Source organism: Cricetulus griseus, chromosome 5 (assembly GCF_003668045.3).
Source record: "Cricetulus griseus strain 17A/GY chromosome 5, alternate assembly CriGri-PICRH-1.0, whole genome shotgun sequence".
Taxonomy (NCBI): Eukaryota; Metazoa; Chordata; class Mammalia; order Rodentia; family Cricetidae; genus Cricetulus; species Cricetulus griseus.
In genome coordinates, this window is record NC_048598.1 from 184,957,356 (window position 1) to 184,964,015 (window position 6,660).

General features: G+C 35.1%; 5 non-coding genes across 5 annotated transcripts; all 5 read right to left on the reverse strand.

Annotated features, from left to right (window-relative positions):
• Positions 1 to 1,360: 1,360 nt before the first annotated feature.
• On the reverse strand, positions 1,361 to 1,432 carry LOC113831336. Its single transcript, XR_003485498.1, has one exon. It is a non-coding gene; the product is annotated as a small nucleolar RNA SNORD113/SNORD114 family (small nucleolar RNA).
• A 791-nt stretch (positions 1,433 to 2,223) lies between these two features.
• On the reverse strand, positions 2,224 to 2,295 carry LOC113831322. The gene has a single exon (XR_003485481.1). It is a non-coding gene; the product is annotated as a small nucleolar RNA SNORD113/SNORD114 family (small nucleolar RNA).
• Positions 2,296 to 4,887: 2,592 nt separating this feature from the next.
• LOC113831337 lies at positions 4,888 to 4,959 on the reverse strand. Its single transcript, XR_003485438.1, has one exon. It is a non-coding gene; the product is annotated as a small nucleolar RNA SNORD113/SNORD114 family (small nucleolar RNA).
• A 755-nt stretch (positions 4,960 to 5,714) lies between these two features.
• Positions 5,715 to 5,785, reverse strand: LOC113831319. Its single transcript, XR_003485470.1, has one exon. It is a non-coding gene; the product is annotated as a small nucleolar RNA SNORD113/SNORD114 family (small nucleolar RNA).
• Positions 5,786 to 6,525: 740 nt separating this feature from the next.
• LOC113831338 lies at positions 6,526 to 6,597 on the reverse strand. Its single transcript, XR_003485487.1, has one exon. It is a non-coding gene; the product is annotated as a small nucleolar RNA SNORD113/SNORD114 family (small nucleolar RNA).
• Between the last annotated feature and the right edge of the window lie 63 nt (positions 6,598 to 6,660).

Here is a 6,660-nt window from a genome sequence, read left to right on the forward strand (position 1 = left end):
TAAGGAATACTTTCAAAAAATAGCATGTTCAGGCAAATGAGACATTACGACTCTAGTTAGCTTCAATGTGTCAAACACAAAGGCATCTGACACCAACCTCACTACACTGATGAGTAGAGGTGCAAAGCAATAAGTGGCTTGAAAATAGGGTGCCGTGCACTCACTGGCCTCGATCACTTCTCTCCATCATTCAGAAGCTTGCAAACACAACTGCACATGCGTGCACTTTCCTGTTACTCGTTTGCCTATTCCTGTTCATAATGATTCCTGCATGTGGCCAAATAAGTAACATTTGTGAAGATTGTCTTTCCTTATTTCTTTGTTTTTGTGGCACCGAGGATAAAACCAAGGGGCTCACACATGCAAGGCAAGGGTGCTACCACTGAACTAGCAACTGCCTTTGTCTCCATGTCATCCTTAATTGGTTTCATTGTTTTTAATTTATGGTGATAGATTGTCTTCCTTTCTGACATTGTCATAATTGAATGATGATTTATTTACATTTGATCTTTTCTCTAACATTAATATGTAAAATTATAATAATAGCATAAAAGACTATGGATACTACCCTTGCATCTTTTCATGAACTTACTACAGGACTATTGCCAACAGAGGTGGTAACTCAAGTTTTCTTTGATTTTGACTTTTGAGTCCAATACATCTGGTATTTACCATGTATAAATTACAGGTGGTGGTATCCAGGCATTTTTTATTAGTCCAGGTCAAAACTTGTCCAATATTGTATATGATCACATATTGATGGTTGCCTTTTCCTGACCATTGTAAGCACATCACATGTCTAGATAAAAAATCCTGTAGGAAAACATTGAAAAGATAAAAGATGAAGCTGTAATTACTCACGATTGTAGCTGTGACCCTGATGGCATAGGTAACCTTAGAGCTCAGGGCCAGGCAGCAGCCATCCATTGTTCTGGAGTTGGGCTTTCTGAGAAGACAGACAAGGAAGTACTGAGATGCTGTTCTGCCCATTCAATTTACCTTCCAATGACCCAGTCATGTTTACTTTCTCTTCAGAAACAGAATAGCACTAAATTTTCTACTAACTCAAAATAAGACCATTGGCAATTATTTCTGCAGTCCTTGTCATCTGGCAGAAGGAATATATTGGAACTTCTAATAAAAGTCTAACATTTCCAATATATAGTAGTAATGCCCTTCATCCTCATTCTACAATTTTAATGATAGTATAATTCCCCTTACTCGTATTTTTATCTTATGAATCTATTGATTCTTTATTCATCTATATGCAATATAATCAAAATCAATTAACACTACCAGCAAGGATGTAATGTGTTCTCTATTTCCACATTTGTGGAGAGGACCACTTCTAAGAGTCAATGTTGTCCACAGACTTCCAGAACTGGAATCATGATGTATGACTCACAGGGTACCAATGGTCATCGTTGACCCAAGATAGGTCCTTTCCCTTTTCCTTCAATTTCTACATTTGTTTGTTACTCTGTGACTCTGAATCACAAAGAGTTAAGAACAACATCCTTAAGCCATCTATAGCATCTATCACTACTTTGAGGGGAACCTCTTTTTTCTTTATTGTTCTCCATATTGCAAGTATTAATTAAAGAGCACAATGTTTGATGGCCACAATTATTTCTCAGTCAGACATAGTTGGCTTTAGTGCAATCTGGATGCTTTTGCCAATAGCTTGACGACCCCACCCAGGGAAAAGTCAAGGGATGTTATCATACTCACACTGGTCTCTGTATTCCTGACACGTAGGGTAACTGTGGACATCACTGTGAAAGCTTCTATGCTGACAGTATACAGAGGAAAAAAATCACAAAAATATATATTATCCATTTATCCCTTCATTTTTAACTTACTTGGGGAGGAGCTAAATTGTCATAGTTTCATTTACTTGATAAAACAATAATGAATACTCAAGCCCTGAACAAAACAATGACTCAAGATTATTTTTACAAAATGCATTGTTCTTAGCTAGTAATACCATTAAGCCTTGCTTTCTAAATAACTACCACCTATTACTGTTTCTCAACTGGCATGATTATCATGCTGAACAGTGTTGAGCTGCTTAATTTTTGTTTATATATATTTGCATAAGGATTCTTTAATTGACTCAATTTTCAAAACAAAATAAAAATTCAAATGATGAATAATAACATATATGACCATACCTAACAAGTAATTCTAGAATCAGGACATACACACTAGATGCTTTAAGGTGTGGAACTCAGACTTCCAGACCTGTTGTCATGATCCACGGCTCATACCCAACAAGATGTCATCACTGGTCCAACCTTAGCCTCTAGTTCCTCTGATGAATTTATAGTTGTTTATTAGCTGGTTATTCATTCACTAGTGAAAATTATGAATCATGAAAACCAGCTATATGTGGGCTGCTTTGGGCCCTTACATCAATATTAATATCAAAATGTTAATTAGTCAATCAAGAGTTTCATGGCCACATCATATTTCTCACTGGGCCATGAGTCCCTGTATTCTATGTAATGCCTTTAAGAAATCAAGAACAAATTAAAACCAAGACAAGAACTTTAACTCACATTGGTCCCTATGCTCCATGAACCCGATGACCAGTGATGAAGACATCTATTCTGAGAGTACAAAATAAAACAAGCATTAAAAGATTCTTCTTACATCTATATTCATTTGCATGTTATCTTCCATGCCATTAGTCATTCAAGAAAGGGTGACACAAAAAGAACTAGATGGTATATTTGGAGATTTTTAATATCATGCTACTTTCCTGAGTATTTTTATTTTGAACTTTCCTGGTCTTTTATTGATATATTATCATTTCCAATTGTGTGTTTTTATGGATTTTCTGAGTGTATGTTTGTCACTGTCTTTTTTATGTTTGTTGGTTTTGTTTTATTTTGGTTTGTCCACTATTTTGTTATTATTTACTTGTTTGTCTTCCAAAGAGAGAGAGAGAGAAGAGGTAGAGTTGGGTGGGTGTGATCTATGAGGAGATAAGGGAGGGGAAACCATGATTAGAATATAATGTATTGTATGGAAAAAATCTAATTAAAAAATCAAGTATCAAAGGCTAAAAATAGAAACAGAAAAAGGTAAGTGGTTTGTGATGGCACTTTCTCTTGCGAAATCCATCAGCCCTATGGAGAGGAATAGTTTCCCTGTGTGATCATTCAAAATGTTAAACTGTGTTATCATTCTTAGCAATGGTTGGAACTATCTTGGAGCCATTTATCTCTTAATGACCTTCTATTATCTTAAATATTATTCTTGTGCCTTGCTGTTGCAAGCCCAAAACTGGTCTTGAAATCACAGTCCTCTGGTCTTAAGGATTCCTCTAAATCACTCCCTTTGCTATTTTTGCTTTCTTTATCTCATTTTATTAGTCACTTTAGAACAAAAAAAATATAATTATATTTCTTTTGGAAAAATAAATAATATTGAACAAAGCCTTGATCCTAAAGGAATTTCTGGTTATTATTTAACCATTTTACCCAAAGATGTAAAACTTTGATCTTTTTATGGATTAATAGAATACAATGCTTTTAAATTCATAAATAGCATCATTCTCGTGAGAAATACTTCTCAACCTAACTTTAATCATGAATAAATCTTGTAATGACTTACTCATTGATCCAATTATAAAACTAAAAAGTCACATTTACTTGTGACTCAATATTATTTCAATAGTTCTGTTGATCAATTGTTCAATAAATGTAAATTAGTAAAGAAGAGGGCTGGCTGATGTTGAATCAATGATGGCTGCTCTACCAAGATAACAAGTGATAACAACAGGTTTTAAAAATAACTCAGACCAAAACAAGAACATTCAACATACTCATACAGTGTCTATCCTACAAAGACAAAAATCATAAGGCTTGCAACCAAGGAAGAATGTGTAAGTTAGCTGTGGTTATCATTACCTACAAACTTAAGACTATAAAAACATTGACAATGTGCTAACTTATCCATGCACATGGTTTGCTTATATAACCCTCTTCTTATCAATCATTTAGATATGTGTGGCATTATGGTGTGTTCTTCAATATAAAAAACAACAACAGCAACAGCACATTGCACATGGCTTTGGCCATGCCAAAATTGTTACCTGTGGTATCCTAATTCTAATTCATCCTATCTGGATGAAATATTTTGTTCAGTGCATGTTACCAGTACTCTTGCTGTAGAATTGGGTCTTAATTTTAAAAATCCCTTGCTGATTTAATTTAATTTTGTCAGTCCTGCTCTTCTTTATCAATGTCTACCTGTTTATTGCGTGATAGATAGCTAGTAGTGCTGAGATGAGTATGAATTGCAAAAATAAAAGGCAAGAGCCTAAACTATACATCAGGCATTTACAAAATGAATATTTCTTTTGATAAACAGGCTTAAGGTGATTTTCTCATTTCACCTACATGCCATGTTAACCATTTGGTCATATTTGATCTTCTCAGATGACAAGCAATGATTCATAAAAAGGGGCTAGTATTTAAAAGTAACCTAGAAGAGAACATACTCACACAGCATCTATCATGTGACAGAGAGAAACTCAGGAGTCTCCTGTCCAAGGAAGAATGTGGAAACCAGCTGGGGGCTATTCATTTCTGAGAGTATAAAGCAAAAGAGATCATAAAAAGATTGAAATTCTTTTTACTTACCCATGTCCCTTTCTTTTTAACATCTAAATGTGCGCTGCACAACTATACAGACTTTCTTGATAAAGCAAAGGATTATGGGCATGACTCTACTAAGAGCACTGCACATAATTTAATTAAATGTGGCATCCACACTCATGTCTAAAGGAACTACTGTGTTCGGTATGTAGTTTTAGCACTCTTTTTTAAAAGTAAATCAGTTGCAAAGATCATGGGTATATGCCAGAAATTTTATAATGTGGACCTCAGACTCCCAGACCTGTAGTCACGATCCAAGACTCATACGGCACCAGTGGTCATCACAGATCCAACATTGGCCCTCGTCAATTAATTTAGGCAACTTTATTGAGAAATTGATTATTAGTGCTGGTTGAGATAACGACAAATAACAAAGATCTAAGGACAAAAATCAGAGTTCTTTTGTCAGACATTCATGAGTTGGCAAAACTTTGTGGTTCATGCATATCCCATAGTAAATCTTTGCCAACAGCTGCTCTTCCCAGGTGATAAGTAGTTCTTATCAATACCAGGAACAGCTTTCTAAAGCAACCCAATCAATATAAGAATACCGATAATACTCACACAGAGTCTATATTACAAATACAAAGTGCTCATCATGAATCTCAGGACCAATGGAGAATGTGGGATTCACTTTTTGGGTATCTGTTCTGAGAGTACAAAGCAAAAGGAATTAGAACAAGATTAAACTCTGCTTATTCATCCATGCATTCTGTATGCTTGTGTTGCTCCTCTCATATTCCTAACTTTGCTCATCCTTCATCTAAGCATGTATCACAATCTTAAGTATTCTTGAGAAAGCAAATGGCCATCATTCTGACCCTACCAAGAACATAGGCCTTCATTATAGTTCATATGGCATTCTCACTCATACTGTCAGATTAATATACTCTATTATTGATACTTTTAGTATGTTGAGTTATGTCTGTCTTAATTGGTGAATATATTATTAGCTTATTTATGCTTCTATCTTTATCGATTTTCAGAAGTAGAATATTACTCATATCGACTGATAGTATCATGGTCATAAGCTAGATAACTTTGGATGTTGACCTCAGACTCCCAGACGTGTCGTCATGATCCACGATCATATGCCACAATTGGTCATCATTGATCCAACATCAGCCCTCCCTTTTAACATTAATTTATGTGTGTTTATTGAGAAATTGATCAGGTCTACAATAAAGATAATTATGAATTACAAATATCTAAGGACAAGATCATTACATATAAGCCAGTGCTTTATAGGGTCTGTTGTTACATATTCTAAACTGGGCAATTTGAAAATACACATATTGTGTTATTGACAACACATATGTTGTCAATGGCTGTTCTTTACAGATGATAGATAGTCTTTCTCAATACAGAGAACAGACTTTCAAAGAAACTCAAATCAACACAAGAACACAGACCATACTCACACTGTGGCAATGTTACGAAGCGAAAGGGTAGATCACAAAGCTCATGACCAAGGGAGAATGTAAAATCAGCTTAGTGATATCCATCTGAGAAAAGCAAAGGAGATCATAAAAAGACTGGGAGTCCATTTACCTGCCCATGTAGGCTCCCTCTTTGCTACACATCGAAGTATGTATGACATTATGATGTGCTCTCCCTGAGAAATCAGACATTGAGCTGATTCTGACAGTACCAAGGGTATTTCCTGTAGTTTTAATTCATGTTGTACCCTCAGTCATCTGCTCTGAATGAACTACTCTTTGGTATATATTAGTACTCCTACTTTTGAGTCACTCCTTAATTGGGAAATGCCTTAACAATCTATTTTCACTTATGAAATTATAAAAGTAGACTATCATATCTCCTGCCAAGATCATGATATTATGGTAGAAGATTTTATGTGCACCTCAGACATCCAAACCTGTAGTCATAATCTACATATCATATACCAGCATTGGTCATCATTGATCTATGAGCAGCTATGATTCACTATTAATTTAGGCATATTTATTGAACAATGGATTGCTAGTACTAT